The 26725-nt window shown below is 40.4% G+C and overlaps 1 protein-coding gene and 1 pseudogene across 7 annotated transcripts in view; both read left to right on the top strand.

Moving 5' to 3' along the window:
* The first annotated feature begins 992 nt into the window (after positions 1-992).
* Positions 993-26615, top strand: LOC100716880 (septin-10-like; annotated as a pseudogene).
* The window catches only part of R3hcc1l (R3H domain and coiled-coil containing 1 like), an 86928-nt gene continuing 86177 nt past the window's right edge, over positions 25975-26725 (top strand). For 5 of the 7 annotated variants that reach the window (XR_010046305.1, XR_010046304.1, XM_013143432.3 and 2 more), the window contains exon 1: positions 25975-26116. The gene's annotated coding sequence lies outside the window, so the exon portion shown is untranslated. The other 2 variants (XM_003479780.5, XM_013143433.3) reach the window with 2 other exon arrangements.

Raw genomic sequence — 26725 nt, 5'->3', positions numbered from 1 at the left:
GCTATTATCAAGAAATTAACCAATAATAAATGCTGGAGAGGCTGTGAGGAAATAGGAACACTTCCCCCATTGTGAGTGGGAGTGTAGACTGGTGCAACCACTGTGAAAATCAGTGTGGAGATTCCTCCCAAAAAAACTAGGACTAGAGGGCCCATTTGATCTCCTTCTTGGTATTCTCCTTCTTGGTATTTTCCCAAAAGAATTAAAAGCATCATACCACACCATTATATGAGCACCCATGTTTACAGCAGCACAATTTATAATAACAAAATCTTGTAAACAACTCAAATGTTCATCAACTGATAAATGGATAAAAAGATACATTTTATGCAAAGGAGTACTACTCAGCCATAAAGAAGGATAAACTTGATACATTTATAGCTAAATGGATGAACCTTGAGACCATACTGTTAAGTGAATAAATTAGACACAGGTGTATAAGATTCATATTGCCTCTCTGGCGTGAGAACCTTAAGGTTTAAATAAGAACCAAAATGTATAATAGAAATTATGAAATAGGAAGAAATTATTCGAAAGGAAATGGGAATTAGGGAGGAGGGTTGGGAAAGGGTACGGAAAAGGGAGGGAAAAATGAGAAAAGAAGGATAAAATGGAAGCAAACTTTGTAAATAAAGAGGAAAAGTGGGGTTGAAGGGAGGAGAGTAGAATGAGAAAAAAGAAGAATCAAGATATATCATGTATAGGTACGAATTCCCTATGATGAACGTGATCATTACATATATCTAAATTGTACCAACAAACTCAATTGAAAAAAAACAGAGCCCACTAATGACCACCCTACCCCACCCCCACTTGCTCAACCACAGGCACCACCCATGACGTGTGGCACAGGCTGTTTCATTCTCAGATGACATCAAAACTTGCATCCATGCCCTCACAAGTATCCATGGTGAACAACAGAAAGTCTCCACAGTTTTGACAAATCTGAATTTGACAACCAGACTGCCCTCCTTTTCTCCCAGTAATTGAAAGGAGAAACTATTGGCTCCTTGACTATGTGCGGCCATGTTGTTTTTGAGAGTCTGCCTGATCAGCTGGTCAGTAAGTCTATCCAGCAAGGCTTCTGCTTCAATAGTCTCTGTGTGGGAGAGACTGGAATTGGAAAACCAACACTGATTAATACATTTTGAAGAACATGAATGCTCACATATGAATTCCAGGAAAGTAACGGTCAGTTAAAATTGATGATTGTGAATACAGTGGGGTTTGGTGACCAAGTAATAAAGAAGAAAGCCACCAACCCTTAACTGACTACATGAATGCTCAGTATGCCTCTACTTATCTCCCCCAAAGGCCACTCTCTGTAGATGTTCAAGCTCCTAACCCTGAAGAACCGACAGCAAGGTGAACAGCACTGGTGAACCAGTGATCACCAAAGCAGACACAGTTTCTAAAACTGAATGACAGGAGTTTAAGGTGAAGCTCATGAGTGGTTTGGTCAGTAACGGTGTACAGGTAGACCAGTTCCCAGCCGATGATGAGACCATTGCCTGAATCAGTGCTGCAACAAATAAACATTTCCTGTTTGCTGCTGTGAGAAGAATGAATGAGATAAAAGTTGGAAATAAGGGCTGGGGATTCAGCTCAGCGGCATAAGCACCTGCCTTGCAAGTGTGTGGTCATGAGTTCAATCCCCATTACTGATAAAAAAGAAAACGACAAAAAAAAAAAAAAAGTTGGAAAGAAGATGATCAAAGCTCACCAGTATCCCTGGAGTATTGTCCAAGTGGAAAATGAAAACCACTGGGTCCTTGGGAAGCTGTAGAAAACGATCATCTGCAAGACTGTGGAGGACCTGAGGGAGCAGATGCATGCCAGGCACTATGAGCTGTGTCAGTGTGGTAAACTGGACGAGAGCTTTACAGATGTGGCCCTGAGAACAAGCCCATCAGTCTTCAAGAGACCTAAGGAGCCAAAAGACGCGAATTCCTTGGTCAGCATCAGAGGAAGCCATTGTTCACCAAGAGAGAATAAAACCTAAGGGAAAGACAGTAATTTTGGAAGATTGCTTTCGTTAAGAAGAAGGCTCCCTCTGAGATACTCCGGACCCAGTTCTTTCTGGCAGCAGGTATCTTCATGAAGGACAATGACCATAAGAACTCCAAGTTTATGTAATACAGGAGTTTCAGAGTGCAGAAGGCCGTCATAAGCAAGAGTAAACTGCTGTGAATGTGTTTTGACTTTCTCGTTGTTTTTATTTGTCACCACTGAATCCATATATCTGGCAGATGGACATGATTACTGACATTTATGGTAAAATATTTTCAAATATAAGGTCAATACATAAGCCAGAGTGGATGATACTACTTACGTATTCGATGTTGTTAGAAATCTCTAAGTTGCTATTTTGCAATAAATCTAGATGTCTTCTCCTACTGCCAGGTTCTTGTCATTCTGCATACATTATACCAAAGAGCAAGACTGAGTGCCACTGAAAATGCAGACACCTTCACACTGTGTTCCAAAATGAACCAAACAAAAAAATAGGGGAATATATTTTGAAATGGAGCAATTGCTAGGCCGCTCAAAAGTTTTATAGTGCTATTTTTTTTACACAACTAATAAGTAGTATCTAAGCTTCTGTGTCAAATCATGTACCGTGATACCCACTTCTGTGCCTCAGTATGCATGCCTCATTGTGGTTGATGTATTGTTGTGATGAAACACAATATCTTCAAAAACTTAAAAACATCCAGGTCCATAGACCTGGATGACCATTAGTCTATCTTACATACTTGTTTGAAACTCTACCTTTGAGGGAAAAATAAGTTGAATAATTTTTATTAGCTTTCTTAAGGCAGTGACTATAAACATTTTAATGTTAAGTACACACAAAGTCTGATAAGTCATGTTTCAGGACATATTTGTATTTAGTGCTTTAGCACTCACAGAACATCTTAAGGGATTCTAACTTTTTAACAACCCTAGGTGTATGAATTTTCATTTTTTTACTTGAATATTCAAAATAAAACTGATACTCTTGACCAAAACAAATAAACAAACAAACAAAAACAGAGGTGTCTGCCTGTGAACTTAATGTCAGTTCCTCTAATGCTACATCAGTTATTCTACCCTTTCTACATCTTTCCTCTTTCCTTCTTCTGCTTTTTGTTGTTTTTCTTTCTTTTTTCTTTACTTTATTGCCTTCTTTCTTTTCTTTTTGAGAAGGGGTCTCACTATGCAATTCAGGTTTGTCGTTTTGTTTTGTTTTTTCAGACAGGATCTAGCTATGTAGATCAGGTTGGTCTTGAACTCATTATGTAGCCCAGGCAGGCCTCAAATTCACACCAACCCTGTTGCCTCAGCCTCCAGAGTGCTGGAAGTACAGGCAAGCTCCACCATGCCTGGATGCCCTTCTGCACCTTTCCTTTCCTTCTGGGTCCCAGATCCTTTTTACCCACAGCTTATAAACCTTCTTTTCCCTGAAAGCAGTAAGAGGCTGGATGGGGTGGCGTACACCTGTAATCTTAATACTTCAGAGGCCTAGCAAAATCACCACAATTTTGAGGCCATCCTGAGCTACGTGCTGAGTTCAAGGTCAGCAAGAATTACACAGTGAGACCTTGTCTCAAAAACAAACACTCTCCCAAAAAAGAACAAGAAATTTCCTCCTCTCCCCCTGAATCACTCTCTTTTCTATCATATGTTTCTTTCTTTCTTTCTTTCTTTTTTGTCTTTTTCGTTTTTATCGGTACCGGGGATCGAACTCACGACTGCCTGCTTACAGGCAGGCACTTATGCCGCTGAGCTAAATCCCCAGCCCCTATCATATGTTTATTAAAGAACAGATTCTCATATTCTATTTCCTTCTCAGTCTTTTGCTTTCTTTCTTTCATGACCACCATCCAAATAAAGGCTGCCAACTCGGGGCCACCGATAATGTTTTTATTCACTCAAACAAGTGACCCATTATCAGTGATCATCTCCACCACCTTGTTGGCAGGTATGAACCCATTGTATGAGTTTCTATGGCAGTGCAATTTCTTTAGGGCTCCATCCACCCTCCAATACTGTACCAATGATGGCCTGCTCTAGGACTTCTTAGTGAATTTTAATTTATCTCTACCTCACATCATGTAGCAACCAGGAGAACTGGGTGAACTGATCCTATCTCCACCTTTAGTGGTAACTATGACTAGTCTAAGTCCAGTGGTATAAACCCATTCCTCCTACCATGGTGATGTCTAGGGAATGCCAGACTAGAGCAATCAATATGTAACATTTACTGATCACCTCTGGTGACCCATTACAGCAAAATTCTCTTTTGTTTGACAGTTGAGAGAAGCTAATTCTTTCTTTCCTCTTGGGTATGTGATAAAGCATGTGTACATAATTGCTATTTATGTCATTTTATGACCTTTTGGAAATCCAGTATAAAAATGAAGCAAAACATAGACTAGAGTACACTTTAGATAACTGATATGCAATGAATCCAGAACCGTAATTGAACCATGCTTGAAGCCTACCTCACTAGACTTTTCTGTTACATGAGAGAATAAATTTTGCATTTAATCTGTAATGTATAGGTATTTATGTTTTTTGCAACTCATACACAAACCATTATAGCCTTCTTTATAGTTCTCTTTCCTATATCTCATTTTTCTCATCCATTTAGTAGCTTCCATAATCACATCTATGCAGCTATCTCTCTATACACCTAGCTAGCATCTGTCTCCTGACCTTTAACTCCAGCTCTGCTAGCTTTTGCAGTGATGCTATATTTGGACAGTTCATGAAGCTTGAACCTTAGTATATTTAACAACAAAATTTTCACAATCTCCACCCAACGTAAATCAACCTTACCTCCCTATTTCCTTATATCTGATTATTCAGTTGCTCAGATTTTCTATATCATTCTCTTTAAATCCACAGCCAAAGAGTTGCTATGACCTCAATCATCTGTCATGACCTTTACTTCTGGTTGCATTTGACCTTTGTTATCCATTTCATGAACTGACCGTTTAGGGATACTCTTCTGTGTCACACTGTGCCAGCGCTGCCCACCTTCCACAACACTGTTATCAGAAACATCTTCCCACAAACCAAACCTAATCAAGCTTTTTCAGTGATTTCACTATATGCTTCCAAACTTTCCATCCTAAATTCAAGCACTCCAATGCAAGGCCTTCCATTCTCTTTATGGTCTGATAATCCTACTACTCTCTCACTGGGGCTCAAGCAATAGCCAAATTGAACTATTTATCATTTCTTCCACACTGCACCACAATGGGCTGAATCCACCTGGGTCACCTTTCCTTCACATTTTACCTGTAAAATTCCTGTTCATCCTGTAACACAACCTCCTTATAATGATGATATTTTTTAATAGCTTCCAGGATTCCTGGAGATGGCTCTATAATTTGATGAGATCCAAGGACACCATGGTCTCTCCGACTTCTGTGGGGCACACTGATAATCCTTGGTGGAACTGTTTAACCTAATACACCATGTAGATCCATTTGACTATCCTAATTCACCATTTGTGAGATTTCAGGAATTTAATGACTCTGTATATGATGATTTTAAATTTGTTTGGAAGAGTAGAAAATATAATGATGCTGGATGGTTGACCTTAACATCCCTGGGCAAATTACTGAAAGAAAATGATGCGCTCAAAACATCCATAGGAAGTCTAAAGTCTTCTGGTTGTGAGGAAAAACTGATAAAGGAAAACATGGAGCTCAAAGACACAGCTCCAGACACGCATAAGAAATTTAAAAGTTTCTCAGTGTATCGTGAAAGAAAACCTCCTTCCTTTAACAACAAGCCTGAGATTTAGAGACCCAGATACAATCCCTCACAATTTGATTGGTTGAACTACAACATAAGTATAATGCTCAGCCTCGAAGAGTATCTGAAACAAAGGTGAGGGCACTGATCAGAAAGGAATGGGATCCTATAAACTGGGATGGAGACATGCAGGAAGACCCTGAGGAAGTTGAGGGTATGGTGTTTCTAGATGCTGATGAGATTATTTTGCCAGAGGAAGAGAGTTCTCCATCCACTGTGGAGAGGTATTACCATTTCAGCCCCTGTGATGTTGATATTTCCCAGTATGCCTGGGGAAACTAATCCTGTATTGACTATGTAGGATAATGCTGATACTCCTCAGGACCCCCCCTCACCATTCATTTTTGCCACTAGGACCATAACTAATTCGAATCGAAGAAGGCTCCTAAGGGTGAGGCACATATTGTGATCCATGAGGAGGTGCACTATTCTCTCAAAGAACTTCTTGAGTTTTCTAACACTTTTAAGCAGAGGCCTAATGAGCAAGCTTGGGAATAGATTTTATGAGTGTGGGACAATGGTGAAAAAATTATACACCTGAATCAGACTGAGTTTGTTGATGTGGGCCTATTAAGCAGAGATTCTGAATTTAACGCTGCAGCTCATGGAGTGAAGGGTGTGAAGTTTATTTGGCTGGTTGGCAGAAGGATGGCTCAAAAGATGGCCCACTGTGAAGGATGGCTCAAAAGATGGCCCACAGATGCCTGATATTCCATGGCTTACTCCTGATGAGGGAATTCAGAGGCTTAGGGAAATGAGAATGCTGGAGTGGATCTGTCAAATTAAACTAAACCTCCATATTGGTGTGATCCAGAAAACATACCCTTCACCAGCTCCCTGAGAAGGAGATTTGTGAAAGGAGCACTAGCATCCTTAAAGAGCCTGTTATTGTTCTTCTTTGTATGCCAGGCGTTATGGTGAGGACTGCAGTTACTCAATTAGGACATTTAAGGGCAATGGGCTTGATTGGATCCCAGAGTGGCAGAGGTCAAGTGGCAGTGCTCAATCATCAAAGACAAGGTCTCTGAATTTACCATAATGGACAGCAGAAGTGGAATCATCTTTTTTATCCATTCCTCAATAGATGAGCATTTAAGTTGTTTCTAACATTTGGCTTTATAAACTGTGCTGCTATAAACATGGGTGCACATATATCACTGTGGTATGATGTTTTTAATTCTTTTGGGAAGATACTCAGAAGGGGAATAGCTGGGTTGAATGGGACCCCTAGTTCTAATTTTCTGAGGAATCTCCACACTGATTTCCACAGTGCTTGCACCAATCTGCATTCCCACCAAGGCTCCTTTTTCCTTACAACACCTCCAGCATTTTTTACTGATTGACTTCTTGATAGTAGTCATTGTTTCTGGGGTGAGATTTTCAGTGCTGTTTTAATTTGTATCTCTCAGATGACCAGTGATGTTCAACAATTTTTCACATATTTATTTGCTATTTGTATTTCTTCATCTGAGAAGTATTTATTCATCTCAGATGTCCTTTTTTGAATGGTATCTTTAAATCTGGGAGGATTGATTTTTTTGAGTTTTTTATATTTTCTCAGTAGTAATCCTTTGTCTGAGGAACAACTAGAAAACATTTTCTCCCATGATGTGGGTTGTCTCTTCACTTTGTTAGTGGTTTCTCTTGCTATGCAAAGCTTTTCAAGAGAGTGAGATTCCAGTTGTTGATTCTTTGTGATAGTTCTTGTGCAATACAGGTTTTGTTCATAAAGTCTTTATCTACACCAGTGTCTTTTAAGAGTTTTATCTACTCTGTCTTCCAGAAGAGTTAATGTTTATGTTTTAATATTAAGATCTTTGACCCATTTCAACTTTAGCTTTAGTATATGGTGAAAGATATGGGTCCAATTTTAATATTCAGCATGCGTAGGGCCAGTTCTTCCAACACCATTTATTAAAGAGGCTATCTTTCTTCCACTAAATGTGTTTGGCACCTTTGTCAAAGATGAGTTGGCTTAGTGCATCTGGAGTTGATTCTGCATCTTCTAATCTGTTTCACTGATCTTTGGATCTGTTTTTTTACCAGTACCACTATTTTTATCACAATAACTTTATAGTATAATTTCTTTTTTTTTAAATTTTATTTAAGGAGAAAAGAAAAAAAAAGCAGGGAAAGGGTACAAGTTATACAGATTTACAGAAAAAAAATGAACAGTAGGAAATCACTAGTTAATGGATTACATATTGTCATCTTAGAAATAATTGTTCAAGTCACAAAATTAAAGCTTGTAAAGTGGACATTCCAACAATGATACTGCAAACAGTTCTGTTCAATGATCCAATAAAACTCTGTGATATCATTTTCTATCTTATACATTTAAATATACATGCAGTTATATAGTTTGGAGCACTTTCTTTTCCTCTCTTTTGTACCATGACTATTACACATTTTGGGTTTCATTGAAGTCAGGGATTGTGATGCCTGCGTCTTGTCTTTGTTGCCCAGGATTGCCTTTGCTATTCTAGGTCTCTTCTGGTTCTAGATGAATTTTAGGAATGATTTCTCTAGATCCCTAAGGTATGCTAATGGTATTTTGATTGGAATTGCATCAAACATGCATAAAAATTTTGGGAGAATGGCCATTTTCGCAATGTTTGTTCTTCCTATCCATGAACAAGGAATGTCTTTCCAATTTTTTTTCAGAGTACTGTAATTTTTAATATACAGACCTTTTACTTTCTTTGTTAGACTGATTTCTAAGTATTTCATTTTATTGCATACTGTTCTGAAGGGTGTGGTTTTCCATATTTATTTCTTAGTAAGTTTGTTGTTTGTGTACAGGAATGCTAATGATTTTTGAGTGCTGACTCTGTATCCAGCTACACTATTGAATTTTGTTATTACATCTACAAGTCTTTCAGTGAAGCTTTGTCAGGGGTGACTGGCCCAGAATGTCAAGAGGAAATTGGACTACTACTCCACAGCGGAGGAAACGAAGAATGTACGTGGCATGCAGGAGATCTTTTAGGACACTTACTAGTGTTACCATGCCCTGTTATTAAAGTCAACAAGAAACTACAACAACCTAATATAGGCAGAATGACAAATGGCCCAGAGCCTTCAGGAATGAAGGTATGGGTCACTCCACCAGGAAAAGAGCAAGACCTGGTGAGGTGCTTGCTGAAGATCAAGGGAATACAGAATGGGTAGTGGAAGAAGGTAGGTCTAAATACCAGCTAAAATCCTGTGATAAGCTACAGAAAAGAGGACTATAATTGTATTATTTCTCCCCTAATACAGTTTTAATGTAATATAATGTTGATAGACTTAATATTGGTTCTTATGGATTGTTTAGCTGTATTAAATGTTCAAGTTGTGAAATGACAATTAAAAAAAAGCATCAACTAAGGAAAACGTACCTTCTATTCTAATGAGGGAATTAGTACGTTTCCTTTGTACACAAGATAATTGTAACACATTAGACCTAATTATAAGCATGTATTGTATCTGGAAGCCAGTTTTAGAGAAATCTGTCTGGTTACCAAGTTGACAAGGGATGGATTGTTATGATTTATACACTGTGTCAACCTGAGAAATCTGGAAGCTTAACTAAAGAATTTAGCAACTCTGCTTCCAGAGGTGTAGAAGACAAGCTGTTATCATTGTAGGATATTGCTCATTGTGTCAATTTGAGAAAGTTAAAAGTTTCACTGAGTGATTCAGCAGAAGTCCAGGGTCCTTTGTAACTTTCTCAGCCTCTGCAAGAGGAGGGCATGCAGATGGTGTGAGGGCCACACCCACCCCAGAGGAGTAGCCTACCTACAATAAGAGACAAATAAGAAGGGACTGATTGCTGGTTCTTTAGAGGAGCTCCAGTCCTTACCTACACGTTGGATGTCTCTCCTGATTTCTGGCACAGACTGTCCTGATTCCACCTGGGACCCTTCAGCCTTTGTGGTAGACACTTTGGCCTTTGTTGTAGGTTTTTCAGTGTTCTGTCGCAGATGCATCAGCCTCCTGATACAGACTTGCACAGGACACTGAGGTAAGCTCCAGCTCTCCACCTGGACCCTTCAGCCTCCAGCACCCTCATCTGACTTTATGGCTGACCACTGTAAGACAAACTTGTAATTTCTTATGTGTTTGTATATCTTGTGTTACATCTGTCTCTCTAGTAAACCTTGTCTGATACACCCCAAACAGTTATTTTCCTTCTTCAGTTCTGTAGTTTGCAATATAGTGTCATTCATCAAAATAGAAAAAGCTGACTTTCATGTTGGAGGCCCTAAGCACAGAACACAGGCTTTGCAAATGATACATGCTCAGTGAATACTTATTAAATTATCCTGAATCAAGGCAGCCTTTTGAGAAAGGAATTCCTCAAGAAGATAGTTGAATTATATTCTTTTGTCTTCAAGATTTACTGGATCCTCTCTCTCCTCTCCTTCTCTCTTTCCCCCCTTTTTCAAAACACCAGATAGAGATTTATTAAGCCAGCAGATATTTAATTGGTACTAATCACCTGAGAGTTAACCTAAAACCTGAGAGAAGCCAGCATTGAAGTCCTGTATTCTGAGACAACTCAGAGCTGTGTCAGATCATGGTCCATAAAGACATACCTAGAAGGCAAGGGTAAATATACTTCCCTATATTTGGGGAAACCAACATTTGAGCAGAAATGAGTTGAGTCTAGTGGAATTAAAACAATGGACTTAGATCCCATGGACCTGAGTTGTAAGACTATCTTTCATTAATTAGCTGTGTGACCTTGAACAAGTCTTTTAACCACTCCAGGAATCTACTGATTCTTTAAGATGAGAAATGCCTGGGCTAGGTTACAATGTTTATTGAAGTGAGGTCCTCAGGGTACCAGCTTCACAGTCACCTGAGTGGCTTCAACATTCTCCAGGCTCAAAATAGTGTGATTGAAAATGAATCTTTGGAGCCTTCAGGCCTGTAGTTTAGCAAGTTCTACATGTGATTCTTTCTCCCACTTAAATTAAAAATCTTTGGAATCTCACAATTACAAGCTTCTTTCTGTTCTAGGATATGGGGGACACTGGGTTATATAATAATCTGATTTACTTCGAAGTGACAAGTAAAATAAATGAGTGTCAGAATTATGCAGAAAATATTTTCCTCTAATAGAATCCCCCTGGGGAGAAATGTTAGAGCATCTCTCGTCCATGGCGAAGTACTTGGGCCACAGCTCTAGGAACATGCCACAGCTATACGCCTGTTTGCCTCCTGGGATCATTTGTATCCCCCTTCCTTGTCTCCTGTGCCTTTCTCCTTTTCCTTTTTTTCTTCCCTTTCTTTCTATCTTCTTCCTTCCTCCTTACCTACCTTTTCCTTCCACTTACCTTGCTCTTCCATCCTTCCTTCCTTCCTAATTTTCTTTTTATTCCTCACAATATTTCTCCAGTATCCCATTGGCACCTGTACAGACACGTCATTATCACGTACATTTATTTGTATCTACGAGTATATTGTTCTTCCACAAAGCCATTCAGTTCCCTCAATCAGATGCAAGCATTTCCTGCTCAGAAATCTCACAGCACTTTGAATGTCTCTTATGCCGTTAATCATACTTTTCCATATAATATTTCTAGGACTACTCTATTGTTTGCCCCTGAGAAAAAGTCTGTTTTATTCATCTCTATCTGCCTCCTTCTACCGGGCCAAGAATGGTGCCTTGCACATGATGGTAATATTTTACATTTATGTAGTGTGTACTAGTTCAGGAAGAATTTTCACAATAGCCAACACTGAAGAAGTGTTTTTTGAATGAACCAATGAAACAATTCTTTTCTGTATTATATTCTTAAACCTGTCTTATCACCTATCCAAAAGGCAGAATGGTTCACTGGAAAGGATGTAGACCTGAGTCAGAGACCTAAATTTGAAGCTAGTTCTACTTCATATGGTTTTAGGCAAATTGTTTAACCTCTCTGAACGATAATTTTATCTACAAATTAGACATGAAATACTTTCTTTCAGAATTGGTGATGATTAACTGCAATTACTTGTGAAAACATCAGGCATGTGGCAGATAATTTAAAAGTACTTGTTAAATGGAATGATTTCCTTCTTCCAAACATTCACCTCTGTTAAGAGCAAACACTGGCCTTTCTAATTCTTTCTCTCCATATTTTTATGCTGGGTCTTGGTGCACTGCATACAAAGTATGTATAATACATTTTGTGGACTCAAAAATAACCAATGTTGTAAGGTGAAACAGGTATGGAAAACATTCAAACTGAAATGAATTGTATTTGTCAGGGTTCTTTTTTTTTTTTTTTTTTGCAAGGTCCATATACCCAATTCAAATGAACTTATGGTAGAAAAAATAGATTTATTGACTCCTATAACTGGAAAGTTTTAAGGTAGATCTGACTTTAAGCACAGCCACATCCTGGGATTAGAATACTGAAGCTAGGATGCTCTTTGTTTCCAACTCTGGGCTCTAACTCTGTGTTTCATTTTCAAGCAATATCTCTTCAGCTGGGGATAACAGCTGCTAGCTTGCAAGCAGATAGAGAAAGACACTCTGCTTCTGTGTTCATGTAAAAATGTCACTGGAATATTCCCATGAACTTCACTTGGGTGTTATGTCTGCAGCCAAGCTGGTGTGTAGGTGCAAAAGAAGTAGTACTATGATGGGAAGGATCCAATGATGCACAACGCTTTCAATATCAAGGAATGAGGGAGAAATAGTAACTCTGAGAAAAAAACCAACTTGTTTAGTGCTCAAGTAGAAAATAGCATGCCATTTTCCGTAAGATGCATGATAAATCATCTTTATGCTACCATAATGAAATGCTTGAGATAATTAACTTACGAACAGGAAAGGTTTATGTATTAGTCATCTTGTCTGTTGCTGGGATAAATATCTGACATATATAACCTAAAGGAGGGAAGATTTGTTTTGGCTTATGGTTTCACAGGGTTTATTCCATGGTAGCCTGGCTCCCAGGCAGAAACATCAGGTTGGAAGGTATCTTAGTTACTTTTCTTGCTGCTGAGATAAAATGTCTGAAAAGGTTATTTAGTTTCACTGAAATTTCAGTCCATAGTTGGATGCTTCCAAGGCAGAAGGGCATGGCAGAGGGGCATCACTGAAGAGGAACAGTCCGCTACAGAGTAAGAAGGAGGCGGCAGCAGCAACGGCAGCAGCAAAACGCAAAACAGTAGCATCTAACCTCCCTTCCCCTTTTATCCCATCCTGGCTACCAGCCTTTTGAGTGGTGCCACCCATACTCAAGGGTAGTATCCACATCCAGAGCTATGCTAATCTCCTCAGTTGGGTAATTAATTATCACAACATAGTCACACATCCTGAATTTCATCCAAAAATACCACCTATGAGCATATGGAGGCTTTTGGGGGACATCAAGATACAAGCCACAACAGAGGAGTTTGGTGGAGGAGAGGTGCTCACTTGATGGCATTCAGGATGGCATTCAGGAAGCAGAGTGTCAGAGAAAGCATCACAGAATAAGCAGTCAGGGACAAAATATACCCCTCAGTGTCCTACTTTGCAATGGCCCACCTCATCCAATTAGGTTCCACCTTCCAGTAAACCCAGTGTGCTATGAACTTACCATTTGATGAAGAGTCTTTGTGAACCATGTGGTTCTTTGAGTATGATCAATGGGAATTAAGCCTTTGACAAAATGGATTTTGGGGGGCATATTGGATCCAAACCATCACAGTTTATTTAGCTCATAGTTCTGGAGATTTCAGTCCTGGATTTGGTGATTCCACCATTTTGGGCCTCTAGTAGAGAAACAGGATGGCAGGTGGAGAGAAGATGATATGGTAAGCTGCTCACATTATGTGCCAGGGTATACCTCTAATGTCTTACAGGCCTTACCTCCTAATAGAGCTATCCTAAGGACCAAGCCTTTTGCACATGACACTTTCAGGGATGTTCAGCATCCAAATTGTAGCAATGCCCTATGAGTAAAACTGTCTACTTTGTGTTAGTTAAAGGGCTCAGCTTCATTTACCCATTAATTTATTCATTCATTGTAATCGGAGAAAATAAAATCATTTGAGTGCTTCCTAATAAGCATCCTGGTGCCAAGGGTCAGCGTAAAACAGGAATGAAGATAAACACATTTCCTCTCACAAGGCTTCAGTCCAAGAGTAGCTCAAATAGCTATAACTACATGGGCTGCCAACACTTCCTAAATCTCCTGCTACTAAATAAGTTCTTTTGTTTCAAGGGAATATTTCCAGAAGATTCCAGTTCTAGTATTAACTGGGTGGGATTTTAGTTTATTCTGATATCACCCATTTTGCACAAATTGCCAGTGTTGACTGCACTGGATGCTTCCAAGGCAGAGATCAGAGTCAGACTCTGGCAGAGATCAGAGTCAGACTCTGGGAAAGATGTGGAAAACCAACTCACTGCAGAAATTTAGGTATAATTCTAGCACAAGGTTCCAGACAAAATTCATAGATTTTGTTTTTGTTTATGTTCTTGTCAATTTAAAAATTTTCTAGTTGTGCTAAGATACACATAAAAATCTACCATTTTAACTGCTTACAAGTGTACAGTTAAATAGTGCTAAGTACCCTCAATTCATTGTGCAGTCACTCCCTGGAACTCTTTCACCTTGCAAAACTGAAACTCTGTACCCATCAAACAACAACTCCCCATTTCCCTCCCCCTAGTCCAGTGATAGTGAACCATTTAGAGCTTTAAATGATACAAACATCCCACTGTGGCATGCATGCCACAGGTTCATCACCACTGTTCTAGTCCTTAGTAATCACCATTCTACTTCTGTCTCTAACTAACAACTCTAGGTACGTCATCTAAGTGGAATCATGGAGTATTTGTCTGCTTTTGTGCCTAGTTTATTTCATTTGGCCTTAAGTTTCATCCACCTTGTAGTGTATGCTAGAATTTCCTTCATTTTTAAAACTGAATAACATTTCATTCATATTTGGTTTATCCATTCATTCATCAGTGGACACTTGGTATGCTGCTGCCATTTGACTATTGTAGATAATGCTACTATAAACACGGTAGGGAAGATAGTTTCTATCGCAGAAGCTGCAGTATTCTTGAACTCTTGTAGAATTTAGATTAGATAGGGCCAAGTAGACCAGTCGTGAATCATAAGGTACACCATAAGAGCTCAGGACCCTCTGTTCTGGAGTAGGCTGTCTAATAGGAGGGGCTGTTTCCTGAGTCTGTGGAAGTATCCACATAGGAGAAAGAGATTCCAGAATGAAGGAAATACCAAACTTTATTGAGTTCACAATTTGTCTAGAGCTGTTTTCTTTTTAAAAAGCAAAACAGAAAAAAGTGTAGAAATAATGCAGAATTTAAAAAAACAGTAAAAAAGTCAACATTAGTTAATATATTACACATTTGATTTCACATTTTATTGGCCAGTCTTTGGAACTCTTGTCAGATCATTAGAGGTGATTTCTAATATATAACATTGCACTAGTTACTTTAGGAGAGATCTTTACTCAGTCTTCAAGATCCACCACCCTCTTCTGGTGAACCTTTCATCAGAGTGCTGCCAGCAGCCACTGCCAGCCTATCCCACTCCTCAAAAGAGCTTGACCTCCCTCTTCCACCATCTCCAAGCTCCAATTTCATTTCCCTTTGCCAGAATTGCATATATCAGCCTTCCTAGTGTATCTATTTATCTTTGGTCTACACCAGACTAAAGTGAGAAGCTAGTCTCATCTGAATGCCCAGCTGTTCCTTGCACCAAAGATATTGGTGCTTATTGAAGTGACTTTGAAGCCAAAGGATAGTGACATGGATTTAACTGAAAGCTGTGCAGTGTGGTACGCAGCGTAAGTAGCCTGTTAGTTGGAGCCTGAGTTAAATAGAAACAGAGTATCTAGGGGACTTTGAAATGGTTGCAGAAGACAAGGGAATTGCTTGTTGGAACTAAGTGACCCAGGAGCAGGCTTCCTCATGCAGTAGATCAATATTGTTCCTTCTAAGGAAACAAACAGAATCAATGCCAGCTGCCCAAGGTCTCAGAACAGATCTGAAAGCCCTATGGCACATGGATGGAGGCTCCATGCTGACTTTGTAGACTAACAATGTACACCTGTTTTGGAGATACTTCACTGAATCTCATATCAACAACTGTATGTGGGCCACAGATGCCTAATATACAAGCATAGAAAAACAGGAACATACAACTGGGCAGCTGAAAACATCCTTAGATGCTGTGATTCCTGCCATTCACTGCTCCCCTATCCACTGCACCTGTTGCCCACTAATACCCTCACGGTTGCTTGCAAAGCATAGACACAGCCTCAAAATGTTCTAACCACCATTTGAGTCAGCCGCTACTGAACAGTCCTGGTCAGCCCTCAACATGAAGCTTGTTACCTTTCCTGATCTAATTCGGTCTAACCTTGTTTCAGAAAGACTCCCACCTACGGCTTCCTGGAGCTCTTCTTTGTAGGCCTTTTGGGCTTATTTTCTTGTTGGATAGCTCAAACCATTAAACTTCCACCTCAGGTAAAATCCAGTGTGTTCCTACCATAGAAAATGCCATGCACTAGAGGCTGAGAAAGTGCTTCTTTAAACAGAAGTCCTCCTCCTTGTAACTTCTTCCAGTGGTCCTATACTCACCTTCGGGATACCACATAGCAAGGTTCCCCTCATGCATATGACAACTCTTTCTAATACTTGAGGCTGACAGTTATATTTTCCACCTTCCTCCCACCATTGTATTTCTTTCTTTTTTTTAAATAGGGTTTCACTATATAACCTAAGTTGGCCTCAAACTCAAGATCTTCCCACTTCAGCCTCATGAATGTGGGGATTACAACTATGCAGCACCATACTTTGTCTTTCTTTTTTCTAGAGGAAGTCTTTGAAGTAGTTTCCATTGTTTCTTATAGAAATGAATCCAGGTTTTCAGACACCCTTACTCTCTGTTAGGGAGGTCTTAACGATCATGTTCCAAATCATCTACATTCCTTTTGAACTGAAGTGCAAGAACACATGCCATACTTCATCTATGATGGTACTACTTAGAGTACAAGGCATGGTAAGCACACAGGGACCTTTTGGTGAGTCACATAAGGTGGAAGGGTTCACCAAGTGGCCAAGGAGCATCAAAGCCCTTCTTTGCAGAGAGAAGTCTGTGAATGTGGCCCTGACTTGTTTGGGAGTGGATTATGATAATTATTATACAAACCAAATCCTACTCTTTCCATGATTTTAAAGATTATTCATAGAATTATAAAGGCAAAGAGTTACAAAGATCCCTAGAAGGCACAATAACTCATCAGGTGATTAAATGGCCAGGCCACAACATTCCCTGAAAAATACTAGGGGGCTTGGATATCTTCTATAACAGGTATTTTGTTCTTTGGAAATAGGCCATTCAGTTTTTTGGTTCCTTTGTTCAAAAGTTCCTTTTTCATTTGAAACTTGCCTCATTGCAACGTTAGTCATTTTTCAGAGTTATTGAGCATTTCATTTGCTCAGCACTATTCTAGGGATTGTGTGTGCAGGAACATGAGTGCTGCATAGGGGTAATCAAGGTAGAGGAACAAGGGCAAATAAGCTCTGGCATTTGTCTCTAAAAAACTTCCACTGCAGTGGGGGGCAACATATAGTAAAATAAAAAGAATCAAACAAAATCTGTAATCGAGATTGGCTAAATATTGTGGAAGTAAGAGGAAAAAGTAATTGTTGCCCATAAACAAAGAAGAAATGACCTGTTCTTATATCTATGCAGCAGCCAGGCCAAATCAGATCACATTATTTCCCGCTGAAAAGCCTTCAAGATTTCCTATTAGAATCAGAAGCAAACCCAAGGTCCTGACAGTGGCCTGCAGGATCTTGTACAACCTGCTGTCTGGCAACCCTCACTGCTTGTGTGAACCTTTGCATTTTTTTTACTTTGGTCACACTGACCTTGCTGTTCCTTGAAACTTCAGACTTTTATACCAGATGTTCCTTCTTGAGATCTCCTTTACCTTGGGCTTCCTCGTGGCTTTTTCCTTCATCTCACTGTCTCCACTCAATAATTATTGCTTGTCTATAGAGACTTAAATTTCCCCTACATCCCATGACTAACCCCTTACTATTTGCTTATTCTACTGTCTTTGGTTAATGGTATTCATTGCTACTGAAAGCTACTTTTACATTGACATTTACTATTATTTACTAATTACCAGTTTTTTAGTAGAATGTGAACTTATGAAACTCGTATTTTTGTATATTTTGTTCATAGCTGTATTCTCAGTGCCAACAACAGGGCCCAGCACATGACAAGTATCAAATAAATATTGATGAAGTGAGTGAATGATTTAATCTTAACAATGTAGTCTAAAAAACTAACAGTGGGTGATGTTAACATCCAGTGTACCTTGTGGTTTACAGAAACAAGTCTAATCATTTTGTAAAGGAGCCCAAATACCATCTCATTTGAAATCCTGTGGTATTTCCTGTTTTTTTACTATTTCTTAAAGATTTTGACTGTAGCTCTAAGATCTGTAAGCTCTTCCAGCTGTCTCGGAGATTTTCTATCTAGGGAGATGTACCAGCAAACTGCATACACAGAGGATTCTCAGGGAGCATGAGGCTATATTTTCAAGTCAGTATACAGAGGTAAAATTGACATATTACCAGAATTTTCCTTGAATAGCTCTAGCATCATGGTGGATAACTGATTCTGTAGTTGTGTACCCAAGGAATTTGTTTGTATTAGGAGCTCTGTGGTATGAAAAATATGGATCTTTGAACACTTGACTCACTCATCGCCTGGTTAGGTGCTTTTCCTATTGAAGATATTTGGGAATTAAGGCTGAGAGAACAATAATTTGTGTTCCCTGGTATATCAAGTGATTTTGAGCATGGCTACTAGAGTTAGGCTGTCTCATTTTGAACCCTTACTCTAACATACACTTTCCATGTGACTACAGGCAAGTTACTTAGATTTACTTAGACTCCTTGAGAATCAGTTTCTTCATCTGTGAATTGGCTAATAACAATACGTGCCTCAAAGTGTTCTACTGAGACTAGACTTATTAATGTATATGAGGCCTTAGAATAGTACCTGGCATACAGTAAACGTCTTCACTTATATTAGCAATCATTTCATTATCTCTTATTTCATGTCCCAATAGGACCATGTATTAAGTGGATGGAAAGGCAGGCAGGATGTGCTAAACTATTTAAAATGCAATGACTTGCTCAGTCTCTCACCCTCATTCTCTCTGGCCTCAAATGCCCGTAGTTGGAATTGTATGATGTGACCTTACTGTAAATTGCTTAGGTACTGCCTTCTACCAGAATTCTACATGTTATTATGTTGATTATTATATGATTTTTAGTTTGAACCCCTTTCTAAAGATTCAGAAAGGGAGGGGAAAAATAGTATGGAGCACTTTGATTTCTCTGTCTTTCACACATATTCCCATACTTTCCACCAACAGTGGGGTTGACCTTTTATTAATGTCTTCCTCCAAACATAGCTATTGAGTCCCTTTGATGGTTTTTAACTTTTCCTGGAGCACTGGATCATCCTCTGGCTGTTTCAATACTTTTCTTATAAATTAATACTCTTCCTTTCCTTTTCAGTACTGAGAAAGTAAAAAAGTCAGAAAGAAAGGCAGCACTGCAGAAAATGCATGAAAAATAGCCAGTCAGTGTTTTTTTCCCAATGTGAAGAACAGAAAAAAAAGAGCGAGGTCTGAGGAGTTGGCACAAGGAGAAAGGAGTGCTTGCCATTATATATAGCAGAAGTTTCTGACCTACCCGCGGTGATGAATTCCCAGAGGCTGAGCTGTAGAAGATGTGTGGGGCTCTTAGGGGCAGCTAGTTTGGCATCCAGCTAGTTGCTAGAGGGTTCAAGCCAAGTTCTGACCCCACCTGGAAAGTTCAGTTATTATAAGGATTGGTTTTCCCTCTCACTATGGCACTAAATCCCTTGTTCCTGAGCTGATATTAAGACTAAAGAGGAAAATGTTACATAATACTTACTAAGTGCCAGATATTTTTATTCATAGCATCATTTGACTTCATATTTTACTCATTCATTGATTAATTCCTTCACTGAACCAATATTTTCTAAGCATTTATTTTTCAGGCATAATGCAAAACAATAAGGAGAAAAAGACAACATAGATACAGCCTTCTACATTAAGGAATTAAAGAAACTGTGTCAACAGGGAAAGAGGCACAAACACATAATGTTAGTACAGTGAAGTGATTCTCGTGTCTTAGACTGGGGATCCAACAGTCGCAGACAGTGATCCCAGGATTTACCAGTGGAAGAACAAGAACCTAAGACAGGAGGTGGGGGCGGAAATGCAGGTGTATCAACAAGCAGGCACTGCTATGGGCATACTGGATCCTTCCCATTAAGGATCTCTCAGAGACAGTGTACAAGCTGTCCCCGCAAATCCTATCTGAAGGTGAGAAGCTAGGATATTTTCCCATTAACTCTGACCTTCAGTCTGCCCTGACCCTGGACAAGCACTGCTTTGCCACAGAGAGTAGACAGTCAAGGGTGAAGAGAAAACAACACCGCCAAGAGCATCTGGCAGTGACTAATGGTCTCTTACGTGAACTCATAGAAACAGGCTCCCAGTCCAACCTGGCTGAGTCCCAGAGGTCTGCTCAGAAGAGATGACAGCTGAGTAGTACTCTAAGGGATGCAATGCTCCAGAGCTTTTCAGTGGCAGTATGAACACAGTCTCTCTTGTCTTGCCACACTAAAGACTTCCAAATAGCTGGGCATGTTGGTATATACCTGCAATCACGGCACTCCGGGAAGACTGGGACATCTGATGAGGATCACATGTTCAAACCTAGCTTCTAAAACTTAGGAACTTGGTGAAATCCTGTCTCAAAACGAAAAATAAAAAGATTTGAGAATATAGCTCAGGGCAAAGTCCTTGCATTCATTCCCCAGTACTACCCCACTCTCAAATAAAAGAAATCAAATTGTGAGTTCTGACTAAGGTTAAATTTTCTACTGAAAACTCTAGCCACAGGGATAAAGAGGTTGAGAGCAGGACCAGAACTTAGATCCTTCCAGACTGACCTCCCGAAAACTGAGGAATGTGTGAGAGACTATCATCAACATTTAGTTCTGTTTGCTTATCACAAAGAAACCCAAGGACTTTTGAGTTTATCCACGACTCACTCTAGGTTTCTATTTGTGGGTTAGTTGTTTCCTAGAGCATCCTTCCTCCCAGAGGAGCCTCCGCAGCCCTGCCCAGCCCCTTAGTGCTGCTGTACTTACTGCTCTGTCACCAGCACCGCCTCCCAATTAGACCAACGATGTGGCAATCAGGCTGCCCAGAATTGCTCTCCCCACCTTCAGCTTGCCCTGAGCAAAGTTCAGATTGCACATTTCCCGACACTCAGAGAGACCCATTAATATTTAGCATGTTACATTTCCAAAGCACTTTACTAATACAAATTGATCTTTTTGGCACCCCCTTGCAAGGCATCTCAGTACCGCCAGCCCTACTGGGGACCTACGGATTTGGGAAGATAAGCTACTTAGGCTGGAGCCATGACTGGTGAGCTATGTATCCAGATTAGAAATAAGAGTTGATGATACCAGTTGTCTAAACCTCCAAACAGAACTCCAGGTGGCCACAAACTTCTCCTTGCCCAGGATGTCTTGGAACAAATCCAGTCTTCAGAGGGTTTAAATAGAGTTTGTCATCTTTAAGATTGAACTGCTTACAAACCAGCTTCCATTTATAGAGCACTTATGTGCCAGGAGCTGGAAACTTTACATAGATTGTATCATTTAATTCTCACAACACTTGTCTATTTTTTGTGATGTCATTATTCCTTTGAGTGTCAGAAAACTGAGGTATGGGAAGAGGAAATAACTTACACAAAGTTGTGTATCCAGTAATTATAAGGCTAGTATTTAAACTCAGGCTGTTCAGTTTCAGATATCTTGACTATTATTAACTAGCTGAGGTGTAGGTAGATGGACAAGGTCAAGTGGAATTATTCTTTGTGAAGTTTTGGCCTGTTCCTAGACAATTCTCATATGCTTTGCAAGATTATCTCTGGAGGTAAAAAAATTAAGAGGCAGGAGGTCTGTCTGTAAAAGTGTTCTGGAGAATGAGAGTATAAACTGAAGTTGTCATTGGCTACCTGTTTCCAACCCTCTCTGAAAGAACAAAGGAGGACTAGTTCATCTAGAACACAATTGTGGGGCCCATGTGCCATGAGTTGTGTTTAATGATACTCTTGAGAGGCAGAGACGCATACAATAATTGAGATTTGGTGTGGAGTACTATAACCAAGGATTATGAAAGTCCATAATGGGGGATGGCACACGGATGAGGCAGGAGTGATTTTTTTCATCCAAAGAAATTGAAGAAGTTTTATAGAGATACCATTGTTGGGTTCTGCTGGAGGTAGAGGAAGGAGAGGCAGGAAGAGCACTAGCAAAAGGAGGTGTGAATTAACACAGCAGGTTTCAAGACCAGTAGGAAGTTTTATCTACCTAGAGTTGTATTTTTCTGCTTTCTTGAGTTAAGTGGGTCAATTTGGGACCCTACAGCTCTTGATGAAGGATTGGATTACAAATTCTAGGCTGTCACTGAAAATATAACTTTGCGATATGTCTAGCCAAATTTCACCTTGGTGTTCTGGCACTGAATGGCAAGAATAATTATCTGCCAGATGGGAGTGGATAAATGCCTTTTTTAAGTGTTACGAGGCCATGGAAAAGGGTCTGGGAGTGAAGGACTGTAAACTAAAAAGGAATTTTGAAGAAAGATCACTCTATCTCTACAATTATCCTAGGGGAAAAACGAATTAACACTGCAACTTTTAAAACTCTATTCTTTTCCTTGTTTATATATACACTTTATGACTTCTTGAAATACATAGTGAATCTTTCCTTTGTTGGGGCTTTAGAGTTTACCAAACCATTTCCCATCTGTTATATACCTTAATATCCATGACTATCTGATGAGGCAAGTGGTTTTTGTGGGTCTCCACTTTACATATGAGGAAACTGGATTTTAGTGAATTACGTAAAGTTGAATACGTTACAATGGTCGAAATTTTGGGGGTCCTTTCACATACTACTTTGCTTTTCAACTCTTTGCAGGTATTCAAGCAACACCTCTGACAAATGCTGAATGTCCTCAACAGCATTTTGGAATAGAAAATACGTCTTGCTGCACATCCTGAGGTAGGTATTCAGGATGTCAAACATGGCATAGATGATTCCTTGTTAGGACCAAAAAGTCCAAATTATTTATCAAATCAGCATTAAGGAGTTGAGTTGTTCACAGATTATTCAGCCAGGATGAATATGGGCACAGTTTCACCAAGCTTTTTCCTTCAAGTAGGTATGGTGGCATTGGGGAGTTTATAAAGCACATGCCTTGAGGTTAAGAGGTGGGTAGAACAGCCTTAGTGGACAACAGCATCAGGTGCTGTGTGATTTCACAGCCTGGAGATTCAGCCTAAGTAGCAGTTTTTGCCATGCTCTTTTGAAGGTGCCTTCAATGACAGTTGGCAAGTCCTCTGATGTAGGCTTTGGAGTTTGGAGTTAATGTCACTTGTGAGAGTTCTCTTTGTGATTAAATGGAAGCTATATGTTGATATACTGCCCTTCTATTGTCAGAGAGACAGAGAGAGGGAAGAGAACCACCAGCTGATGCCTTATATCTGTGCAACCCTGGATAGTAACACTTACTGATGTTAGTCATGAAGGTCCCAATATTCAAAAGCCCAGTACTGTGCTTACGAGCTGAAAATCACAAAAGAAAGGATCCTTAATTTAAAAGCTATCAATCAGGGTCCACATTTCCAAAGAGAAGACTTACTTATCTTTTCTTGATAACATTTTCTCTACCATCTTCCATGCCACATGGGTAAAGATGGTAGTATTAGGAGAACGTTGAAACTCAAAAGAGATTGTAAATTTCCCCCAGGAGAGTTAGGGTTTTTCTTGTATATAAATTTTCATATGGTACTTATCTCTTATATATGCCATGTTTGAACTGTACATTTTGAAACTGGTTGGTGATAACTGTGCCTAATCATGAAGCAGACGGACAACATAGAATAACCCTAAGTCTGAGAACCAGATAGCTGCAAAATAGTTATCTCAGGACTCTGAAAGGTCATATTATTAAAACGAGGGACCTGGGCATCTTAAAGGAACGTATTAGAGAGGATATAATACAGTATTTAAGAGCTCAAATCTGAAGCCAGACTGTCTTGTTTGAAATCTCAGAACTGTCACTCATTAGACACTTAGCCTTGGGCATGTTATAAACTCTATCCAGGTCTCAGTTTACTTCAGTGTAAAATGATGGTAAATGTGGATTGCACTTCAGAGGATTATGTGAGGTTTGATTCATATCAGGTATGCAAAGAGCGTAGCACAACTCTTGGCGCACACCAAGCACTTGTTAACTGTTAAAATGTTATTAAAGGAGGGGACTCTTCCTTCATGATGCTTCTTGCTTTTCCTCTTGTTCTTGATTTTCATCCCTGACTCTCTCTGGTTTACTTTTCTAGTGCCAGTTGTTCCAGCATCCCTGCCTTCTTCTGGTCAGGAATGCAAAGAAAAAACAACTTTGTTTTGAGTTTTAAGTGTTTAGTATTGCCTACAACATCACCTTAAACTAATATACCACAGGTTGTTCTTACTCAAGAGCTAAGGGTCGTTTGAACCAGCCTTTCCTTATTTATTAGGTTAAAAAAATTAAGGCCATTTGTTTCGTGTTGCTTTCTTGTATTTTCTAATGCACCAAGCACATACTGGATATCATCTAAATGTGAAATGCTCTAATAATAGTGGCTGAGATAGATAAGAGACTTAAGGAAGTCACCATTTTGAATTTAGCTTTTATTGATGGGTTGAGCGATTTGGGAGAGACAGTCTGGCTCCAAGACTAAAGAGCCCACAGGGAATCAGAAGCCAAAGGTTTGAATCTCAGTCAGGGCCGCAGATACAGTGATCCCAGGCAAGCAGCTCTCTTCTTCTGGACGTCAAATTTGTCCTGCGAAAGTGCTTGAAGCCACAAAACTATCTCCAAGGGATATTCAGCTAGAGTTGCTATAAGGATGGTTCAGATTGTGCATTGTAAAAGGGCACTAGCTGAGGGGTTAAGTGGGAGACAGAACTTAGTCCACTGTTGTGCTCATCAACTTGCTCCCTGGTCATGTCCATCTGAAGGAAAGGGGTACTTTTTCTAATGTGTGCAATGGTTCTCTGGGCTAGTAAACACCGTGTGTTAAGCAGTTTTTCAGCGACAGGGCATAACACAGAATGGATAAATTCATTCAGTACAGTTATTGAATACCTACCATGTGCCAGGCCCAATTTTAGGGTCTAAAGATAAGAAAATGGGTCTAACCAATTACTGCCCTTGGGTTTTTCTTTTATTCAGTAGCCCACCTTCTACTATGTTCCTGCTAATGAAATGACCGACCCCACCTATTTTTCTTCATCTCATTGCCAGCACTTTTGCTTCATTATTTCTCACATAGATTATTCCAGGAGATGGGGCCCTACTTCTATCGCCCCTTCTTTTTTAAAATGCTTGACTTTTGAGCTAGGGTCTCCCTAAATCGCCAATTGTCTAGCTCCTATTTGTGTTTTTCCTGCCTCACCCTCCCAGAGCGCCAGGATTATAGGCGTATGCACTTATGCCCCTCTGAAAAAACAATCTTTAAGACTGAATAAAATGACTTGAAAAGAAGGCGGCAAAACTGGACAGTACCATATAAAAATAAATAATACCGTTAAACAGTACTGAGCAACGTTTACTTTACATGAGCCCGAAAATAATCCCCTCGGTGGGTTCTGCAGTAAGGACGTTTTCCGCGGAGGGAGAAGCAGCAGTGCAGGCTGGAGAACACAGTGAGGAAGCAGACACGCTGTAGGTTACTGTTCCTTTTTAAAATTTTTTTATTTAGAGAAACATAAAACAATAGAAAACGGGCAGAAATAGCACATACTTTCAAAGAAAAGAAATAAACAGTAATAAATCACTAGTTGATGTATACATATTGTCCCCCCACAAATAATTGTTCAAGATACAAAAGTGGAAATTTGGCAGTTAAAACGCAGTTAGTTGAGTCGGACGCGAAGCCACTGGCTGGCGACGCGAGCGAGGCGGAAGTATTCGGGTAGCCACGTTCTCCCGCGCTCGCTGCTAGCCCCGCCCCGCGTGACGCGTCGGTGGGCGTGGCCGGGCGGCGCGTAGACTACGTTCCCCAGAAGGTGTCGCGGCACGGGGCGGAGTCGAGGCCTGGAGTGAGCTTCAGCGGCGCGAGCGGAAGAGACGGAACTCTTGGGAGGCGGCGGAAGAGGCCGTCGGCGGCGTCCCGGTAACCATCAGTCCGTGTTTCCCCCTTTCCTTCGTGTCCTATGCTGAGGTTCTTCACCTCCATTTCTTCCCTCACAGTCGAGGACAAGGCTTCCTTTCCTCGTGTGTGCGTTACCGGTGTTTTTGTCTCACGTGATGCTCAGGGTCGGCCCCCTTCGGGCCGGGGCCGGGGACGGGGGTTACTGGGAAGCTCCCGCCCCTCGACCTCTCTGGGCTTGGGTCTAGACTCAAGGTCCAGGTCCCTTCTACCCTCTTAGGGGCAACAGACATGCCTTGGCCCTCGTCCCAGATGATCTCAGCGTAGCGATCCTTCTTCTCCCGGGTTTCAACAGGTAGTTAGCCAAGTCGACCCCTTGAGGGATACGGGGGCGTGGGCCGCGAGCCTCAGGGGCAGCTTCTAGCTTACGACCCCGGGTCGCCGTAGGCGATTCCGGGACTCCGAGGCCAGCGCAGCGGCCCAGTCTGCCCGTTGCTTGGAAGCCCCAGGCTACGGGCTGTGAGAGGCGAACTTCCTGCTTTTTGTAGGTGGCCCTTCTAAATTCTTAAATCCCATTATCAAAGTACCCTCCCCCCCCATGCCACCGTCTCTCTTTGGGTGAGGGAAGGAGCA

The sequence above is a fragment of the Cavia porcellus genome, unplaced genomic scaffold (genome assembly GCF_034190915.1).
Source record: "Cavia porcellus strain 051 isolate PalLab524CR breed Dunkin Hartley unplaced genomic scaffold, mCavPor4.1 scaffold_2, whole genome shotgun sequence".
NCBI lineage: Eukaryota > Metazoa > Chordata > Mammalia > Rodentia > Caviidae > Cavia > Cavia porcellus.
The sequence above is the reverse complement of the archived record's forward strand: the minus strand, read 5'-3'. Positions and strand labels throughout refer to the sequence as shown.